We start from the raw sequence: 15,416 nt of genomic DNA, 5'->3' as shown, positions 1-15,416 counted from the left end.
AAACAACCTCAATGCTAGATTTTGCAAACTATGGTAATCTCCAGCTTCAATACATGAAATTGGTAGGGAAACAAGTGGTCCAACTTTAGAAGCCTCTTCCAAAACAAATGATATAGCATCTATGTGTACGACAACATATGGTATATTTTCTGGAGAGACATTATGAAATATAACTTCAATGGTTTTGTTTTGATTATTTCACCGTTCATTATCTGAAATATTTTTCCAAAGTTTTAAAGTTACTTTTTAGAAAAAAAAATTATGTTATGATGGTATAACACTTTTTAAATTCAAATAGGGAAGAAGTAAACAAGGATGAACAATATGTATATATATTATGATTTGACATTGATAAGATATCGATGAATTTTGTCAAATTAATTGGTTTAGTGGGATAAGACACTAGATCTAAAGTCAGTGGTTTAAATCATGGTGTTTGCGAATAGAGCTTTATAGCGTCGTTATAACGTCACTAATTATTTTATTATTTATTCAAAGCCACGTAAAATTTATTCACTATAATATTTATAATATCAAATCAGTTTTAATTGTTTGGGTTTGTGATAAATATTTATATATTGATTAAATATTAAACCAAAAATGATCTTATTTCTTTTTTTAATGGTCCTAAATTATAGACCCCTAATATTAACAAACAAAATCAAAGTATCCAATATGTCCTAAGTGACCTAAATGTATGGAGTGGCCCAACGCAAGAAAGTCTATATGCCAAAATGAGGAAACCCTATCAGTGATGTTCACCTATGTATCGCATGAAGCACTGACCGTATGATTGATGGCCGTTAGATCTAACTCCAAGATATAATGGCCCATATCGCATTTGAGTACCTAAACCTTAAACTTCAAACCCTTAAAAAATAAATATATAATCAAAAACCCTAAACCCTATCAAAGCCTAATAAACCCCAATAAACCCTTGTAAACCCTAGCAAATCCTAGTTAAACCCTAGCTAAACACTAGTAAACCCTTGTAAACCCTAGTAAATCCTTGTAAACCTTAGCAAACCAAACCCTAATAAACCCTAGTACTCTAGTAAACCCTAATAAACCCTAAAAATCCTAATAAACCCTAATAAACACTAGTAAACCCTAATAAACCCTAGACAAACACTAATAAACCCTTGTAAACCCTATTAAACCCTTATAAACCCTAGTAAACCCTAGTAAATCATAATAAACCCTTATAAATCCTAACAAATCCTAGTAAACCCTCGTAAACCCTTATAAACCCTAGTAAACCCTTATAAACCCTAGTAAACCCTAGTATACCCTAGTAAATCCTAGCAAACCCTAAACTCTTATAAACCTTAAACCCTTATAAACCCTAGTAAACCCTAATAAATCCTTATAAATCTTAACAAACCCTAGGAAACCCTAGGAAACCTTAGAAAGCCATAACAAACCCTAATAAACCCTGATAAACCCCAACAAACCCTAGCAAACCCTAACAAATCCTTATAACCCCTAATAAACCCTAGCAAACACTAATAAACCCTTGTAAACCCTAGTAAACCCTTATAAACCCTAGAAATCCCTTATAAACCCTTAGAAACCCTAGTAAACCCTAAGAAACCCTAGAAAACCCTAATAAATCCTAAAAACCCTAAAACCCTCTTAAAAACCCTAATAAATCCTAGCAAACCCTAGTAAATCATAATAAACCCTTATAAATCCTAACAAATCCTAGTAAACCCGTAGTAAATCATTATAAACCCTAGTAAATGCGTATAAAATCTAGTAAACCCTAGTACACCCTAGTAAACCCTGGTAAATCCTAACCTCAAAAAGCAAACACAAAACCAAAAACCTACCCACCGCCCCTAGTCTCTTCCAGCCTGCAGGGAGTGAGCCAGTGAGCCAAGCCCAACACCAATCACAAAGCTCACAGGCATGGAGGCTCACTTAGACATTAATTGAATTCAAGTATATAAACCATTTCTTTTATGCTTTCCTCCGGGATGTGGGATGTTTTGCTTCTACCTAGGGAGACTTGTTCTTTTTACATTTCTCATCCTTAGATTATTTCCATTTCAATTGCTTAATCAATTTTCTCAGAGCACCTAAACATTCTCCATCGTCCTCTAAAAGCTCATCAACGAGAAGATAAGTCTCCGACCTTTCTCCTCGGAAGCAATGGATTCAGTGTTTACGTGCTTAGCCTCAAATCTTTCAATTTTTTTCTTTCGTTGCTGGATAATCTGCCTTTTCCTTTCGTTTTGAATCAAATCTTTCCTTTTTTTTTCGTTTTTGATCAATGCCCATTTACCCTCAAGTTCTAAGGGGGTGTTTCCTTTTAAAAATTTGAGGAAATTGTTCGAGGATCTTGTTAGGTACTAAACAAAAACTCCCATTTTCTTTATTTATCGAAATTCATGTTAATCATGATTTTTTGTATTGCATTTGAGTTGATGGATGAATGGTTTTGTTATGAATTTGGGATTTAATTTATTTTATATTGATTTTTTGTATTCGGGTCTGAATATTATTTTACCGTTTGAATGAGGTTAACTTTCGCCGTCTCTGTTCTTGTTCAATATAATTTGTTCATGAGAATTGTGTGCTCTTGGGAAATAAAATTTTAAGGGTTAATATCGAGCAAAAACAAGCAGAGTTAATCGATTACTTTGTGAAGAAAGTGTCAGTTCAAGTGGGCTCAGTTCTTATCTCTTTAATCCTCGAAGCGATGTTGCATCCTTCCCTCTTCGCCTTCTCTGAGATCTTTGTCGTGCCCATGGTTTCCGAGGTTTGAATCTATTCCATTCTCAAATTATTTTTTCCTCTTTCTCCCCTTCAATCTGAGAAAATAAGCAGCATCCAGAAAATGGAGGAGTTGGGTGTGGACAGGACTATCAAGTCTTATAATGCTTTCTTTATGGTTATACTGTGACGCGGTCGATATATGATGGTCAAAAGGTATTTCAATAAGATGTTGAGTGAAGGGATAGAGCCTACTCGTCATACCTATAATATCATGTTTTGGGGATTCTTTTTATCGCTGAGACTCGACACTGCTAATCGGTTTTATGAAGATATGAAGACTAGAGGCATTGCACCTGATACTGTGACGTATAATACATTGATTAATGGATATACTCGGTTCAAGAGAATGGAGGAAGCTGAGAAGTTGTTTGTAGAGATGAAGGCGAAGAACTTAGCCCCTACAGTAATCAGCTACACTACCATGATAAAGGGGTATGTTGTAGTGGAGAAAGTTGATGATGGGTTAAGATTGTTTGAAGAGATAAAGTCATTTGGTACACAGCCTAATGCACCAACGTATTCAACTTTATTGCCAGGGATGTGTGATGCGGGCAAGACAAATGAGGCTAAGACTATTTTGAAGGATATGGTGGAGAGGTATATTGCACCCAAGGATAATTCAATTTTCATCAAGCTGTTAAATAGTCAATGCAAATCTGGTGATATGAAGGCAGCTTCTGATGTGCTCAAGGCAATGATTCGATTGAGTATTCCATCAGAGGCTGGTCATTAGGGTGTCTTGATTGAGAACTTTTGCAAGGCGAATGAGTTTAATCAGGCAATCAAGTTGCTGGATAAGCTTGTTAAGAAGGAAATTTACTTATCATTGGAGTTCTGGGTTTCGTGGATCAATTTTAGAAGTTGTTATGCCTGGCATCAACATTATACGGATGTTTCTTGTAATTCTGGAATATGGAAAGATGAAGCCACTGTGAAGTCATTGAGCATATATGGGGACTACAGGTGAGGATGAAGATGAAATCATAGTTTATTTGTTTATATGTTACAAGTATCAGTGATATTTCTTGAGAGTAGCTTTCTCTGTTGGTATTTGCTTCATCGGAGATCATTTTGGCAAACTAAATCCATCGAACTTTTTTGTGTGTGTGAAGTTGACAATTTCTTGATGTCTCATCAACCAAATGGAGTTGTATATCATCTAGGCATCAAATGAGCCATGGTTTTGGGATAACAGATCTTAAAGAGGGAAAATAGTGTGTTATCTTTTACCCCTTTATGGATTGTTTCTTGTTTGCTGCCTTTCTTATGACTTCTTTAAATTGTCGCTAACTCAACTTCAAGTATGGTAAAAGAAATAGAAGCAAAATTTTGAGTCGTAATGTTGGATATTGAGTTGCAGTGAACGTAATTTAAATTACTTTTTCTTTCTTCAACAATATTTTTAAGTATCTTTGTTGTAATTGGATTTGAGGGATTTTTATTATTATTGGTAAAGTTTTCTGCTTCTCTTGGGTTTTGATAATAATGATAGTGGCAACAGAGATTCACAAAATCATTATTTTCTGCTGTTTGATTCAACTAATCCAAACATATCGCCTTGTCACTACTTGTACAATCACCATTTCATAAGAAACTATCGTCATTTTATGTTACGTTATGATGCATTTTTTTTCATCTCTTCATCTTAATGAAAAAATAAAGTTAACAACTTCATTTTCTCAGGAGCATAAAAACTATAGTTTTCTGGGTTTTTGGAACCCTGGGTTTGAGTAGGATGAGAAAATCATAGGCCTCATCAAGGATTATAGGCGTGTTTTTCACCTTTGCAAGTAAACATGTATATCTAGTTTTTTTTTTTTTATAGGACTTGTTATACTGCTTTGCATATTGTTTATTCTACATTACAGCATGCATTGATCACAGAGTTAAATCTGAGAACCCTGAACCCCAAACCCGAACCCCGAACCCCGAACCCCGAACCCCGAACCCCGAACCCCGAACCCGAACCCCGAACCCCGAACCCGAACCCCGAACCCCGAACCCCGAACCCCGAACCCCGAACCCCGAACCCCGAACCCCGAACCCCGAACCCCGAACCCCGAACCCCGAACCCCGAACCCGAACCCCGAACCCCGAACCCCGAACCCCGAACCCCGAACCCCGAACCCCGAACCCCGAACCCCGAACCCCGAACCCTAAACCCCGAACCCCGAACTGTTGAAACATTTTAACATTTCGATATAACAAATTAAGTTAAATGGATTTTAAGATTTTCCAAATGATTTTCTAAGTATATTCGATATAACTATTCGAATATCAAAACATTACTCCAAATATTTCAAAAATCATTTTTGATCCTTACTTAAGTGTAAAATTAAGTTTTAATCATAAAACAATTTCAAAATATTTTATAAAGTATTTCGAACCAATTCAAAGCCAAAAATTCCAGATTACTCAGAGGGAACCGATTCCCCCCCATAGGAGGAACCGATTCCCCCTGAATGGTTGGCTCCGAGATTTCCAGAATGCTCGGAGGGAACCGATTCCCCCCAAGGGGTACCGATTCCCCCCTGTTCAACGGTCGAAATATTTGAATTTACACTTAGGGAACCGATTCCCTATGAGAGGGAACCGATTCCCCCCACTGTCCAAGCTGTTTATTAAATGTTTTCACACTAAAACGGCTATAATATCTTCTCTAATTATCCCCAACGTTCAGAAGTGATCCAAGGTGTATTTAAGCAAGCTTAGAAGCCATTGATCAAAAACAAGAAACATCAAGCAACTAGAATCAAGAGAGAATCAAAGAGAAAGCATCAAACCTCAAGTTTGAGCATTTCAAGCCCATTTTCATTCAATATTCATTTTGCTTTCAAGAACACTTTTTGTGCTCAATTGTATTCATCTTTGAGTGTTCTTTTCTTTGTTCTAGAATTGTGCAAACATCTTACCTTGTGAGGTTTTCTTGTAAGTTTGCAAATTTGTAATCTTCTCTTTGAGAAAAGAGTGTTCTCAAGAGTTGGGGTATACTCTTGAGGGAATTGTAAGGTTATCTCTTTGGCCTCAAAAGAAAGAACAAATTAGTGAATTTGTTGGAAATCCTTAGTGTGGATAGCTAAGGTAGTGGACGTAGACTTTGTTTGAGAAAGTCGAACCACTGTAAATCGCTGTGCAATTGCTTTCAATTTTCTGCAAAAGCTTCCACAAAATTTTTATTGCCAATTCACCCCCCTCTTGGCCAATTTCGTCATTCGATTAACTCAACAATTGGCATCAGAGCCTAACTCATTTGAAGGTTTAATCGCCTCTTGAGTCGATCCGGGAAGAGTTACATCGATTACAAAGTCATCAATGGCCTCCACTTCAAACTTCGACTCCGGTCTTGATTCGATGCCCGTCAACAAGCCTCCTTTCTTCAATGGAGCTAACTATGCCTATTGGAAGAATAGAATGATGTACTTCATTCAAGCAAGTGACATGGGAGCATGGAATGCTGTAGAAGAAGGATACATCAAACCTCTCACTCATCCAAGGTTGTGGAGTGAAGGAGAGACAAGAATGTTCCAGCTCAACTCCAAAGCCATCCATATTATTTTTTGTGCTCTGGACCAGATGAATACGGAAGAGTTTCATCGTGTACAACCGCCAAAGAAATATGGGACAAACTTCAAGTCACACATGAAGGTACAGATGAGGTAAAGAAATCAAAAATTAGTATTCTAACGCATAGCTATGAAAATTTCAGGATGAAACCAAATGAAGACATCAAAGCTATGACGGATAGATTTTCAACGATTGTCAATGGTCTCAAATCATATGGAGATCATCTCAAATGAAAAGCTTGTGAGGAAGTTAGTCTACTCCCTCCCAAAATCATGGCAATCAAAGAAGACGGCAATCATCGAGTCTAAGGACCTATCGTCTTTAACTCTTGAAGAACTTATCGGTTCACTCCTCACTCATGAAATGATGCTTGAAGATGAGGTGGACCTTGATAAAGTTGAAGAGACACCAAAGGAGAAGGAGAAGAAGAAAAACATTGGAGTTGCTCTCAAATCCACAAAAGATGAGAGTGATTCTAATGATGATGATGACGAGGAAATGGCATTGTTTGCCAAACGGTTCAGAAAAATGATGAGACCTTACCAAGGAAGAAAATTCAAACGAAACGAAGGCCTCAAAATGAATCAAAGAGAAGGACCCAATCATTTGCTATGAATGCAAAAAGCCGGGGCATGTCAAATATGATTGCCCCAATTGAAGAAAAAGGGTCAATCAAAGAATAAGCACAAGGCTCATGTGGCTACATGGAGCGATGAAGAAGGTTCCGATGAAGAGGAACAAGAAGTAGCAAACTTGTGCTTGATGGCATTCGGGGAAGATTCTAAGGTAACCTCTAACTCATCTGATTTTGATGATTTATCTTATGATGAGCTATTAGAGGAATATAATGGGTTGGCTTCGGATTATGAAATTATTTTTAAAATATAAAAATGATGTTTCAAAATTGAAAAATGAAAATAAACTCATATCCAAAACCAACAATGATCTTGAAAGTAAAGTAAAGATTTGCAAATCAAACTAGAAGAGTTTGAAAGAAAAATTTAGATTTGCAAAATTTACTTTCAAAGGTCAATGATGATCATCAAAGAAAATTGATGATCTTAAAATCTCTTTTGAAAAAGTTGGAACAAAACGTTTTGAAAAAGGAGAAAATTCAAAATCCAACTTTGTTAGAAAAGATTTTAGAAACTACAATCATAGAAATCCTCAACGAACCTTAAATGGTAAAATATTTAGAAGTATATGGGTTCCTAAAGGACTCATTACTACTAAAGATAAAGATATCCTACAAAAATGGATACCTAAGGGAACTAGGATTTTGGAAACTAATGAATATGGACCCAAAAGAATTTGGGTACCAAAAATCAAAAATTAATCTATGTTTGTAGGGAAAGGAGCATTGCTACAAGGCACGGGAAACAAATTCAAACTCATGGTACCTTGATAGTGGATGCTCAAGACATATGACCGGAGACAAAAGCCGGTTCATTGAGCTTAACGCCAAAAATGGAGGAGAAGTGACTTTTGGAGACAATTCAAAAGGTCACATTGAAGGTATTGGTACAATAGGTAATACCTCTTCCATACAAATTAAAATGTTTTATATGTGAATGGATTAAAGCATAATCTATTGAGTATTAGTCAATTATGCGATAAAGGATTCAATGTCTTATTTGAAATTAATGGTTGTAAAGTCATTGACATTGCATCTAATCGGATTATGCTTGTTGGTCATAGAATAGGAAACATTTACATGGTGCATTTAGATTCTATTGATATGACTAATTTATGCCTAGTTGCTAAGGATGAGCATGATAGTTGGTTATGGCATAGGAGACTAGGTCATGCTAGTATGAGTGTTTTGCAACGGCTAATTCAAGGTGATTTAGTTCGAGGGTTGCCTAAGCTTAAATTTGATAATGATAAAATCTGTGATGCTTGTGCTAAAGGAAAACAAAAACGAGTTTCTTTTAAATCTATTAATGATGTATCAACTAGTAGAGTATTACAATTGATCCATTTAGATCTTTTTGGGCCAACTAGAACTACTAGCTTGGGAGGAAAACAATATGCATTTGTCTTGGTAGATGACTATTCTAGATACACTTGGGTTCTATTCTTAAGTACTAAGATGAAGCATTAGAAAATTTCATCACATTTTCAAAATAATCCAAATGAAAAAGGTTACTCTATCACTAGTGTTAGAAGTGATCATGGAACTGAATTTGAAAATCTTGGATTTATTGAGTTTTGTAATTCTAATGGTATTAGCCACAATTTTTCAGCACCTAGAACCCCTCAACAAAATGGAGTTGTTGAGAGGAAAAATCGAACTTTAGAAGAAATGGCTAGAACCATGCTTTGTGAAAATAATTTGCCAAATATTTTTGGGCGGAAGCCACAAATACCGCTTGTTATGTTATAAATCGAGTAATGATTAGGCCAATTTTAAAGAAAACTCCATATGAAATTCTCAAAAATAAAAGCCTAACATTAGCTATTTTCATCCTTTTGGATGTAAATGTTTTGTTTAAACAACGGTAAAGAAAATCTTGGTAAATTTGATGCTAAAAGTGATGAAGGAATTTTTCTGGGTTATTCCTTAAACTCTAAAGCTTATCGTGTATTTAATAAAAGAACTTTAGTTGTAGAAGAGTCTATACATGTTGTTTTCGATGATAATCCCCTTCCGAGGAAGGATTCTTTTGTTAATGATGATGTAGGTATTGTACAAGCAAATGACGTTAGATATGACGTTGGAGAATCATCATCAAAGGAAGAAACAAAAGATGAGGAAACTCATGATCCCCTCGAGAATCCAACCATTGAAGAAAGGGAAGTATCTTTTCCAAGAGAGTACAACTATGTCAAGATGGTGAAATTATAGGTGATCCATCAAAAGGGGTAACTACTCGATCTTCTCTTAGAAATATCTGTAATTATGTTGCATTTATTTCATGCATAGAGCCTAAGAACATCAAAGAAGCATTAAAAGATGAACATTGGATTATGGCTATGCAAGAAGAATTAAATCAATTTGAGAGAAGTAAAGTATGGACATTAGTTGAAAGGCCTAGTGATAAATCTACTGTAGGTACTAGATGGGTTTTTAGAAATAAACTTGATGAAAGTGGTAATATAGTGAGGAACAAGGCTAGACTTGTTGCTCAAGGCTATACTCAAGAAGAAGGCATAGACTATGATGAAACATACGCTCCCGTAGCTAGGATGGAAGCAATTAGAATGTTATTAGCATTTGCATGTTTCAATGAATTTAAATTATATCAAATGGATGTTAAAAGTGCATTTTTAAATGGTTTTATAAAAGAAGAAGTGTACGTGGAACAACCTCCAGGTTTTGAAGATTCAAATTTTCCGGATCATGTTTTTAAAATTGACAAAAGCTCTTTATGGTTTAAAACAAGCTCCTAGAGCTTGGTATGAAAGATTGTCAAATTTTTAATTGAAAAAGATTTTTTAAAAGGAAAGGTTGACACTACATGTTTTTAAAAAGAAAAGGTAAAGATTTATTAGTAGTTCAAATTTATGTTGATGATATAATATTTGGTTCTACTAATGATGTTCTTTGCCAAGAATTTTCTAAGCTAATGCAAAGTGAGTTTGAGATGAGCATGATGGGGGAGCTCTCATTTTTCTTGGGACTCCAAATCAAGCAAAGAAAAGATGGCATCTTCATTAATCAAGCTAAGTACGTCAAAGATATGCTCAAGAAGTTTGGACTGGAAAATGGGAAACCTCATAACACTCCAATGAGCTCTTCAACAAAGCTTGACTTAGATGAAGGAGGTAAATGTGTAGATGTTAAATTATATAGGTCAATGATTGGCTCTTTGCTTTATCTAACTGCAAGTAGACCGGACATTATGTTTAGTGTTTGCTTATGTGCTAGATTTCAATCATGTCCTAAGGAATCACATTTACTAGCTGTTAAGAGAATCTTTAGATACCTTAAGGACACTCCTAGTTTAGGACTTTGGTATCCTAGAGACTCTAGTTTTAGCTTGCATGCTTTTTCTGATGCGGATTATGGAGGATGCAAATTAGATAGGAAAAGCACCTCCGGTACTTGCCAATTCCTTGGAAATATGCTGATTTCTTGGTTTTCAAAGAAACAAATTGTGTTGCATTATCTACCACTGAAGCGGAATACATTTCAGCCGGTAGTTGCTGTGCACAAGTTTTATGGATGAAACAACAACTTTTTGATTATGGAATTGAAGTAGGTACTATTCCTATCAAGTGTGACAATACTAGTGCTATTTGTCTCACTAAAAATCCCATCCAACACTCTAGAACTAAGCACATTGAAATAAGACATCACTTCATTAGAGACCATGTCACTAAGGAAGATGTAGTTCTAGAATTTGTTGATACTTTGCACCAATTAGCGGATATCTTTACAAAACCCTTAGACAAGGAAAGATTTTGGACATTAGGAGAGAATTAGGTTTGACCAATCTATCTTCACTTAGTGTTTAAAATAATTTTAGCACTTTTAATAAATCTTGAAAAATGCTTATATTTTTTGATTGCATTCTTGCTATTAGTTAGGGGGAGTTTGTGATTCTTAATGAAAATTAATTTTATGTTCAAAAATCAATTAAAGATTAATTTAATTATTTGAACATAATTAAAGTTTGATATATGAGTTGCCAATACCACTAGAAAAGATTAATTTAGCATTTTGTGCTTAAAAATTCGGATTTTAGCATTTTTGTGCAGAGGGAATCGATCCCCCCCTGAGGGAACCGATTCCCCCTTTGAAGGGGAACCGATTCCCCCCACAGGGGAATCGATACCCCCCTGGGGTTCTGCTAAAATCGGGCAGAATAACCTAAACTCTCCAAAAACCCTCTTCCTCTCTCTCTCCGCCGTTCTCACTCTCTAAACCCCTCAAATCTCCATTTTTGCCTCAAATCAACGATAATAATCGGATTTTGCTTCATAAATCATCTTCCAAACCTGTTGGAATCATTAAAATCGTGCAAACAACATCTAAATCCCCTCAATCTTCATATTTCAAGGTAAATTTTTCTAAACTCTTTATTTCATTATTTTTGAACATAGGATTAGTTTCAATTAGTTCTAGGTTGAAATAGTGATCGGGCATTGGTTATTTAGTGATTAGAAACTAGATGTTACAACTAATTTCATCAAAAACACAAGAATTTTACAAATTTTTTAAAATTTTCGAAATAAAAAAAAAAAATGTTATTTTTCAAATTATTGTGTTTTGATCAAATTATATTGTTATTATGAAAAACTATACATATATTGTTTCTCAAAACCATATTTTTCAAAAGTTTTTCAAAAACTTTGCCCATTAGAATTGTTTTAGAGAATCTTGAAATATTGAGGACTCATTTGAGTTTTGGGATTAATTGAATTGCATACACTTGTTTTAAAATTGCAGGTTATTATATCTATTCCGATTTTCTTCACCATGTCAAATCCTAAACGTCCTAGGTCTTCATCTAGTCGTTCTAGTCGTCACCAAATCCACCTCAAAATCCTCCTTCTATTCCAATTTCTAATCCCAATCCCACTGATCCTAACTTGACTATCCAAAATTCGTGTTTCAATCATCCTGGGTCTAGAAATCACCGATATTGGTATTATCAGTATTTCGATTCTTACAAATCTGGGAAGAACGTATTCCTTCTCGTCAAGCTATGTTAGCTATCAATTTTAAATATCTTCCCATTTTACAAGAATGGAAATTTGATAAACTATTTGATCTTGAACCCATCGTTACCATCAACTTGTTCGTATATTCTACTCTAATGCCGTATGTGTTAAAAACCAAGCTGAAACCGAAACCATAGGAATTCGTTCCTACCTTCTAGGACAATTCTTATATATTGACCCGGCATATATAGCCAATACTTTTGGATTAGATAATGATGGTATTCGAATGAAAAACAAATCTTAGGTTCTCGTTATAAAAGAAGGGATAGTGCGAGTGTCTTAGACCTACATGAGCGTTTTCTTCATCTAATGATTTCTTGGTGGTTTCGACCATCCGGAGGTCGTTATTCTACTCTTAGAGCTTTGGATCTTTGGTGGTTACATTGTTTTGAAAACCGTATTAAAATTAACCTACCTCAGATTATTTTTGCTGAAATTGTTGAAACCGTAAATCTTGTTCCTAACAAGAAACACTGTTCATCTCTAGTTTACGGTTGCTTTTTGAGTAATCTGTTTTCCAAAGCTGGGCTTAGAGTCGGTCTAGATGCCGTTTTTCCTCTTAAGAAACAAATAATCTTCTTTCCTTAACGAGAGCGGGATGGGTAAAGGACAAAGAAACCGTGAATGGGTTCGTTCTTCTACTCCGGGAGCTAGTTCTTCACAAGCTCCACCCGAAGCTGACGAAGATCCCGAGTTTGAACAATTAATGAGGGATATGATGAAGTTGAAGAAGAACCTGATCAGCCCGAAGAGCAGCCCGAGGAGCAAGCACAACAAACGCATCCAATGCCTCCATATTTTCAATCCTTTATGGAGACATTCGATTACCGATACGCTACCATGGACTCGCGTTTTTCCTCTATAGAGTCTCATTTATCCACAATGGGAGCTCAACAATTAGAGATTCTTCGGGAGATGCGTGCAAACAATGAATCAACCAACGCTCGTATCAATGAACTCACACACGAGATGGCCGCTATGCGAGCCCGTTTTCCTCCTACCGATCCGGATGCTTGATTTATGTTTAGCTTTAAAACTTTGAACAAATGAATATTGTTTCAACATTTTGATATGTTTGATTTTGTGGATTGTTGGATTTTGGATATATAAATGGTGTGAACTTATATGTTTGGTTTGTTTTATTCATTTTTGCATCATTTACATTATCATTAGCAATATGACCAATTTTGCCATATCACATTATTTATGAATATTGATTTATGAAACTAATGGCTAACCTCTCTTTTGATTATGATCTTAGCAGCTTAAGCTTATAATTAATAAATCAATTGTCTAAATGATTTACAAAACCTTGTTTTACAATGACTTTTTGATTTAACAAAAAGGGGGAGAAGAATAAGTGTTAAAATAAGGGGGAGTAATTTCTAATAATTTCTAATTTCAAAACTTGATTTCAAAAATCTTAAAATTACTAAAATGTTTTGTTATATCAAAAAGGGGGAGATTGTTGAAACATTTTAACATTTCGATATAACAAATTAAGTTAAATGGATTTTAAGATTTTCCAAATGATTTTCTAAGTATATTCGATATAACTATTCGAATATCAAAACATTACTCCAAATATTTCAAAAATCATTTTTGATCCTTACTTAAGTGTAAAATTAAGTTTTAATCATAAAACAATTTCAAATATTTTATAAAGTATTTCGAACCAATTCAAAGCCAAAAATTCCAGATTACTCAGAGGGAACCGATTCCCCCCATAGGAGGAACCGATTCCCCCTGAATGGTTTGGCTCCGAGATTTCCAGAATGCTCGGAGGGAACCGATTCCCCCCAAGGGGGTACCGATTCCCCCTGTTCAACGGTCGAAATATTTGAATTTTACACTTAGGGAACCGATTCCCTATGAGAGGAACCGATTCCCCCCACTGTCCAAGCTGTTTTATTAAATGTTTTCACACTAAAACGGCTATAATATCTTCTCTAATTATCCCCAACGTTCAGAAGTGATCCAAGTGTATTTAAGCAAGCTTAGAAGCCATTGATCAAAAACAAGAAACATCAAGCAACTAGAATCAAGAGAGAATCAAAGAGAAAGCATCAAACCTCAAGTTTGAGCATTCAAGCCCATTTTCATTCAATATTCATTTTGCTTTCAAGAACACTTTTTGTGCTCAATTGTATTCATCTTTGAGTGTTCTTTTCTTTGTTCTAGAATTGTGCAAACATCTTACCTTGTGAGGTTTTCTTGTAAGTTTGCAAATTTGTAATCTTCTCTTTGAGAAAAGAGTGTTCTCAAGAGTTGGGGTATACTCTTGAGGGAATTGTAAGGTTATCTCTTTGGCCTCAAAAGAAAGAACAAATTAGTGAATTTGTTGGAAAATCCTTAGTGTGGATAGCTAAGGTAGTGGACGTAGACTTTGTTTGAGAAAGTCGAACCACTGTAAATCGCTGTGCAATTGCTTTCAATTTTCTGCAAAAGCTTCCACAAAATTTTTATTGCCAATTCACCCCCCTCTTGGCCAATTTCGTCATTCGATTAACTCAACACGAACCCTGAACCCCGAACCCCGAACCCCGAACCCCGAACCCCGAACCCCGAACCCCGAACCCCGAACCCCGAACCCCGAACCCCGAACCCCGAACCCCGAACCCCGGACCCCGGACCCCGGACCCCGGACCCCGGACCCCGGACCCCGGACCCCGGACCCCGGACCCCGGACCCCGAACCCCGGACCCCGGACCCCGGACCCCGGACCCCGGGCCCCGAGCCCCGGACCCGAGCCCCGGGCCCCGAGCCCGAGCCCTAAACCCTAAACCCTAAACCCGAACCCAGAACCCTGAACCCTGAACCCTAAACCCAAGTAAATCCTAGTAAACCCTTATAAATCCTATCAAACCCTAGAAACCATAGCAAACCCCTATAAATCCTAAAAAACCCTAGGAAACCTTAGTAAACTCTAACAAACCCCTATAAATCCTAAAAAACCCTAGGAAACCTTAGTAAACTCTAACAAACCCTATTAAACCCTAACAACCCCTTAAAACCCTAGTAAATTCTTATAAACCCTAGTAAACCCTTATAAACCATTAAAAACTCTAGTAAACCATTGTAGACCCTCGTAAACCCTTATAAACTCTAAGAAAACCTTATAAACCCTAAACCCCAAAAAGTAAGCCCAACCAAAAAGCCCGCCCACCACCCTTTTATCTTCCTGCGCACTTGAAAGATTTAAGGGCAGCCCCAAGCCCACCCAAACTTGCTGCTGCCACAAAACATGGGCCGAACGCCTATATTTTATATTATTGGAAAACTAACGCAGAAGAACCGTAATTACAGTGCAATATTCCCTTTCTCTTCCACTCTCCAATCCCCAACTCTTATTTCCCATCAACTTCACACCGTTCCTTCTTCCAATTCTTCGACTCCTTTAA

At 36.2% G+C, this 15,416-nt stretch overlaps 1 pseudogene; it reads left to right on the top strand.

Annotated features, from left to right (window-relative positions):
• The first annotated feature begins 2,770 nt into the window (after positions 1–2,770).
• LOC120178563 lies at positions 2,771–3,748 on the top strand (annotated as a pseudogene).
• The last annotated feature ends 11,668 nt before the right edge of the window (positions 3,749–15,416 follow it).

This window comes from Hibiscus syriacus, unplaced genomic scaffold (genome assembly GCF_006381635.1).
Source record: "Hibiscus syriacus cultivar Baekdansim isolate YM2019G1 unplaced genomic scaffold, ASM638163v2 tig00112353_pilon, whole genome shotgun sequence".
Classification (NCBI taxonomy): domain Eukaryota; kingdom Viridiplantae; phylum Streptophyta; class Magnoliopsida; order Malvales; family Malvaceae; genus Hibiscus; species Hibiscus syriacus.
This window is presented reverse-complemented; position numbering and strand designations above follow the sequence as displayed.